The sequence below is a fragment of the Rutilus rutilus genome (genome assembly GCF_951802725.1).
Source record: "Rutilus rutilus genome assembly, chromosome: 12".
In the NCBI taxonomy this organism is placed as follows: Eukaryota; Metazoa; Chordata; class Actinopteri; order Cypriniformes; family Leuciscidae; genus Rutilus; species Rutilus rutilus.
Window position 1 is genome coordinate 2,538,864 of NC_140217.1, and position 6,861 is coordinate 2,545,724.

At 39.1% G+C, this 6,861-nt stretch overlaps 1 long non-coding RNA gene across 2 annotated transcripts; it reads left to right on the top strand.

Annotated features, from left to right (window-relative positions):
- Nucleotides 1-716: 716 nt before the first annotated feature.
- Nucleotides 717-6,469, top strand: LOC311300706. Of its 2 annotated transcripts, XR_014629364.1 has the most exons (4): nt 717-4,595; nt 4,741-4,806; nt 5,291-5,356; nt 5,686-6,469. It is a non-coding gene; the product is annotated as an uncharacterized lncRNA (long non-coding RNA). The 2 variants fall into 2 exon arrangements; XR_014629365.1 differs by having other exon boundaries at nt 4,497-4,806.
- The last annotated feature ends 392 nt before the right edge of the window (nt 6,470-6,861 follow it).

Here is a 6,861-nt window from a genome sequence, read left to right on the forward strand (position 1 = left end):
TATGGGAAGTGTTCCCGGTTCCAGCTGACCTAATCTATGCAGCCTAACATTGAATTATAGAAGTCTATAATGTATTATGTGTATGCTAGGTCAAAGAGATGTGTCTTTAATCTAGCTTTGAACTGAAAGAGTGCGTCTGCTTCCCGGACAATGTTAGGAAGACTGTTCCAAAGTTTTGGTGCTATATAGGAAAAGGATCTACCGCCAGCAGTCGATTTTGATATTCTAGGTATTATCAACTGGACGGAATTTTGAGATCGTAATAGACGTGAAGGACTATAATGCGTTAAGAGCTCGCTCAAGTACTGCGGAGCTAAACCATTTAGTGCTTTGTAAGTAATCAGCAATATATTAAAATGTATGCAATATTTAATAGGGAGCCAATGCAGTGTTGACAGAACAGGGCTAATATGGTCATACTTACTGGTTCTGGTAAGAACTTTGAGCTGCTGCGTTTTGGACCAGCTGTAGTTTGTTTATTAAGCGTGCAGGGCAACCACCCAGTAGAGCATTACAATAATCTAGCCTTGATGTCATGAACGCATGGACTAATTGTTCCGCATTCGTCAATGAGAGAATATGGTGTAATTTAGATATATTTTTAAGATGGAAAAATGCGGTTTTACAGATACTAGACCCGTGACTTTCAAATCAAAGATTGGTATCAAAGAGCACACCCAGGTTCCAAACTGACGACGAAGACTTGACAGAGCAGCCATCAAGTGTTAGACAGTATTCTAGGTTATTACGTTAGGAAGTTTTTTTGTCCAATAATTAGAATCTCTGTTTTTTCAGAGTTTAGTAGTAGGAAATTACTAGTCATCCAATTTTATATAAGCTATGTATTCCGTTAATTTTGTGAATTGGTAAGTTTCGTCGGGGCGTGAAGAAATATAGAGCTGAGTATCATCAGCATAACTGAAAGCTAATACCATGCTTCCTAATGATATCTCCTAAGAGTAGCATGTACAGAGTAAACAGCAGCGGTCCTTGTACTGAGCCTTGTGGTACGCCATACTGAACTTGTGATCAATGAGACATCTCTTCATTTACTGCTACAAACTGATACCGGTCAGATAAGTATGATTTAAACCATGCTAATGCAATTCCACTAATGCCAACATTTTCGAGTCTATTTAAAAGAATGTTGTGGTCAATAGTGTCAAATGCAGCACTAAGATCGAGTAACACTAATAGAGAGATACAACCACGATCGGATGATAAGAGCAAATCATTTGTGACTCTAATGAGAGCTGTCTCAATACTATGGTACGGTCTAAATCCTGACTGGAAATCCTCGCAGATATCATTTCTTTCTAAAAAGAAACATAGTTGTGAGGATAACGCCTTTTCTAGTATCTTTGACAGAAAAGGTAGATTCGAGATCGGCCTGTAATCGACTAATTCTGTACGATCAAGTTGCGTTTTTTTAACAAGCGGTTTAATCATAGCCAGCTTAAAAGTTTTCAGTACATATCCTAGTGACAAAGATGAATTAATGATGTTAAGAAGAGGATCTATGACCTCTGGAAGCATCTCTTTCAGTAGCTTAGTCGGTATAGGGTCTAACATACATGTTGTCGATTTAGATTAGATGATTTAATGAGTTTAGTAAATTCTTCCTCTCCTATAGCAACGAATGAATCAGATTTTTCTTCAAGGAGACTACAATGCACTGCCTGATACGATACTGTAGTAGACGGTTGCATAGTTATAATTTTCTCCCTGATATTATCAATCTTGTTAGTAAAGAAGTTCATAAAGTCATTCCTGCTGTGCTGCTTGGAAACTTCTGGGGTTGAAGATTTATTTTTCGTTAGTTTAGCCACAATTTCAAATAAATACCTAGGGTTTTGTTTATTTTCTTCTAATAGGTTTGAAAAATAAGCAGATCTAGCAGCTTTTAAGGGCTCTCTGTATGCAATCGACCTCTCTTTCCATGAAATGCGAAATCAGGGTATCCGCGGGGTCTTGAAAAGTATTAAAAGGTGATAAATCAATTTTGGGAAAATTAAGACCCTTAAAAAGTATTAAAAAGTCTTATCACGGCTTTATAAAGTCTTAAATTTTGAAAGTATTTTTTCTGAATTAGCTGTCCAACAGTTTGAATCCCAAAAACATCGTAAAAGTGTGTGAATTTAGTCATTTAAAAAAAAAAAACGAACAGGTACATAAAAAACTAGGCTATTGTGGGTGCGTTTGTAAATTGCCTCTGAGAGCACCAGAGCGGGCAGGAGGGCGGAAGTTCAAAAGCACAATGCAGGGCTCGCAAAATCGCCTGCCCGACGTCCCGGGGCTATTGTGTTTTCCAGTCGGGCTACCAAAATGTATGACGGGCTATCTGAAATATTGTTCGCTTCAGCCCTGTTATAATCAGATTCAGCGCATTCTTCATCTTCAATCCGAAGCACGTCAGAAACAGAGAGGACAGGGTGTGTGTGTTCATCTGAGTCTCATTGGTCTGCGGTGCTCGTCAATGTCAGAATATTGAGATGACCAATCAAATCAAAGTAGGCGGGCTTTATGTTCACAAGAAGCTGCTGAGCGCGAATTTGAGCAGAGCGACTCGACGCTTCAGTTTACGGTCAAGTGCGAGATAAGATGTAAGTAGCTAAACTAAATATTTCATATTTGATAGCTTTTTTAGGTCATAAATGTGAAACAAATGACAAAAATAATCAGGCAAATGAATATACTTTTGTCGAATTTCGCCATTTGGAACTGAAAATAGGCCTATGTAATGTGACTAATAATTAGTTTACTGTCATTGTGAGGGTACATTAGCATTAACAAAGCCGTTTTCATCATAGGCACAAGATTAATAATGAATGTGTACATGTTGAGAATTAATATACAATTTGTAGCCTTCAGTAAATTAAAAAAGTTCAGCTTTAGGTAACTTAGGGAGAAGAGATGGCAAGATGAGGAGACTGAGAGAAAGAGTGATGGATAAGAAGTGAGAGCAGGTATCATCTACTGCCTGCTGACATGGTTTTAAAGCTATTTCTTATCCTTTTTTGGCCTTCAAACGTCTTGAAATGGACATATCCGAGAAATAAAAAAATTAAACCCCCTAATAACCTTAAATGTATGACCTCTTTGATTGTAAAGCCCTGTCTACGGCCCTGTATTAGGAATAAGATCAATAATGAATGTGTACATATTGTGAATGAATTCAATAAACTTAGTTAGGCTACCTAGCTTTCCTAGTAGCTTTCAGTAAATTAATGCATCTGAGAAAATGATTCATAAATCAACCTATCAGTTGACCCTTTGTTTACTTTTTTCACTGACAGACAAAAATGAAAAGCCTCTATCGGTCAAAGCTCAGCTTTAGGAGGGGAAGAGACAGAGCAAGAGAAAAACTAAGAGAATAGGAGTGTGATGCTGATGAGGAGAGAAAAATAATCAGCTGCCCACTTACATGGTTTTAAAGCTATATTGCCTTCAAAACATCTTAAAATGCACATATGTAGATCAGAGAAATCAAAATTTTCCCCAAACCCCCCTAACTAGCATATCTCACATTCGGGACCTCAGTGATGAAAAAACCCTGCCATCTGCATGTTAATGAAACAAGTTAATAGTGAGCATTAAACCCTAAACTAAAGAGTTACTTATTATTTATTTTTTTATCATACCCTCATTGGGGGCTGAGCCACAGACACAGACTGATTCATGTTCCATACTGGTCACACACATTTCAGTTCAGTTAGAACCAGATGCATATTTGTTGATATTTGTGTTTTGAAAAAGTTTTTGATTCATTGTGTTGACTCCTAACCAATATTCTACATTAAAAATGTAGTCTTTTTATATGGGCTAGTAAAATTCATTTCGGGCTACCAAAATCTGGAGAGTGCCTGCCCGAAGGGCTACCAGCGATTTAGAAATTTTGCGAGCCCTGCAATGTACGCTCTGGCGGTCCCAGTGCGTATTACGTAGTGCGTATCGTCTTTATCACAAACTAAAACTGTTAAGTTAAAAGTATCACTGATGTAAATGGTTACAGCTTGAAGTGGCGGTGAGGTATTAAAAAATATTGAGAAGGTCTTGAAAAAGTCTTGAAAAGGTATTAAAATTAACTTCAAGATTCCTGCATATACCCTGGAAATACCTCTAGTTTTGTTTTCTTCCAGTGCTCTCAGAGTTTATCTGGATCGTTCTGCCTCATTCAGACAGTCAGAACAGCTTTTTGTATGCCTTGGCGGCCGCACCAAGGGGCTTGCCTTCTCAAAGCAGAGATTATCGCGCTGGATAGTTGATGCTATCGTGCTGGCTTATGAGTCTAAGGGCCTTCATTGCCTCTTAGGCATCAGAGCTCATTCCACGCAACACGGCCAATGACCATACTCGCCGTTCATCTGTGTATGCTGTGCAGCTGCACTGCGTTTTAAAGATCTGGCTTCAATATTCTCGAGAAAAGGAGTTTTCCCATTGCGTAAGCTAGCCTTACGCAATACTCGTTCCCTCATCTCAGGAAGCGTCACGGCAGGAGAAGGAAGAGGAGATCGAGGGCAGGTGTACAGTCCAGGCAGAGAAAGCAGCGAGGACAAACATCATGGTCCGGCGGGTCCAGATCTGTAATTGTATTGGTGAAATATTTAAAATAGGCTTTTTTTTACATTTAGATTACAGCCTACTGTTATCTCAAACATGTATGAACTTGTTAGTGCCTACCCTCATTTCTGTGTAGTCGATACCATTGTTTTTTTTTTTTTTGTCTGGTTTTGTTTTTAGACAATGAAGAAATGTTGGCTTCTGGCACTTTTGGATCGCTTCACCTCTCCGAGACTGCAGCTCAAGGTATAATCTCAATGATGGACCCAAAGTTTGCCCAACATATCTCATGTAATGAGCTGGGATCTGTGGGTTTATTAGAGAATATTAAAAATGTTTTAGTCAGGAATTTTCAAGTAGTACGATGGTTAGAAACTTTGTTAGAAGCTTAACTTTTAGTCGTCTCTCTTCATTGTGACACATATGCTTTGTGGCTAGTGTTCTGATGTGTTCAGTAGTTTGCATGATCATTTTAAAACAACAGGGAAGACTTGGCCTGTGTAAAATCTACATAATTTCCTAGTAAAATTATCACTCAAGGTATTGTTGCACAGTCACGCTCTCCTGACTTCACCCGTTCAACAACTTTGCCTTGAGTATAGTTATTATAATATAGAATTGGCTGTCTGCAAGTTTACATGTATCCCCTCCATGCCCATGGTGTTTGATTGGTAGGCAGACAGACATACTCTTTAAGCCCATACATTTATACTGTGCAATATTTCTTTAGATGACCAGGGGAACGCTGCCTGTGTAACTTCTGGTTCACCTCATCTCCCTGACTCAGTTACTCAAGGTATTATTTAAATGTGGTGCCGTGTCCATCACTAGGCACACTTGCTAATGTACAGTCAACACTTACATTATGTTTGGTTAAACATATAAAGCATATAAAGAAGCTGGATGTATCTTGTTTTTAACAAGCAGTTTAATGAAATATCATGTTAATGAAAACAATCTAACTTGATTTTTAGCAGATCTAAAGGCAATTTTTTATCACACACATTTTGTCTACACAAGTTGCAGCTTGTTTGGCAATTTTGAACAGCAACATCTCTTCCTGCAAGTACATCTTGCGGGATCTTTTATCTTTTTTTATCTTCTAATCTTTTTTTAATTGTTCAGGTGTCTGTGTTTCATCAAGGCGGTGTGTGAAGAGACGACAATGCAGTACTGAAGTGTCATCTAGTCTCTCCGTTTACTGAAGTGAGGTGGACCTCAGCCGTATCCAGATCATATGGTGGATCTGCACCTGGACCCAAACATGACGCATCCCTGAAGTGCCAGCCTTATCAGCCCTGTGAAGGCCTCATCGACACGACCAATCTGACCTCTGACCTGTAACGCTGCCTGGATCATAATCATACACTGTTCGCTCGTTGGCCAGAGGAGAACTGGCCCCCGACTGAGTCTGGGTTCTCCCAAGGTTTTTTTCTCCATTCTGTCACTGATGGTGTTTTGGCTCTGTAAGAAATTATGTTCTGTTCCCAAAAACTTCCACTCCAATATATATATGTATATCAAAATGTTCCTTCACTTAAAAGAGTTTAATTATCATATAGAGAAAATTACATTCAATCTCAGTAATAAGTAAATAATAGTATCACAGAGGGCAACCAACAACCATCTTGATTAAAGGGACTTCAAACAATCTTATCACTTTAACCTTTGACTGTTCTTATTTGAAAGAATAACATAGAACCTTCTGTGGGACACTAGGGACCATGGGGTGTCTCAATTTCATTAACATACAGACCACAGCTGTTGCAAGAAGAGCAACTTCATTTACATTAAGACCAGGATAAAAGGTTTAGGATTGGGTATGTTCGAGGTTCATTCTGACGCCGGTGAACCCAAGGTGCTTTGTGTACCTTGCTACTGCTATGCTGTAATAAACTTCATTTTTGAGATCTTTGACGTCAACATCATTTTTTCTTACAGCTCCTTGCCACTGTTGCCTTGGCTTTTGGCTTGCTTAGTTGAGGACATTTAATTATGGCGTCAAATGGTGGACAAAACAGCGCAAGCAGAACTCTCAAATCCCAAACTGGAGCACAAAAAATATGATTGTGCGCACAAATTAACAAGTCGCAAGCAGAAATAACAGCCGCGAGTCCTGACAGGTTCTACACGCGCGCGCAGATTTGAACACACGCGCAGCTGAAATCTTTATGCACACGAGTCAGTTTTAACACTTTAAGGGGCGGGGCTCAGACCTTCCTGTTAACAAATGCCATATCGCAGCTTCTCTGAAAATCTTTTGATTGGTTGCTATGCCGTGAATGATGTCCTCCTGTTGCG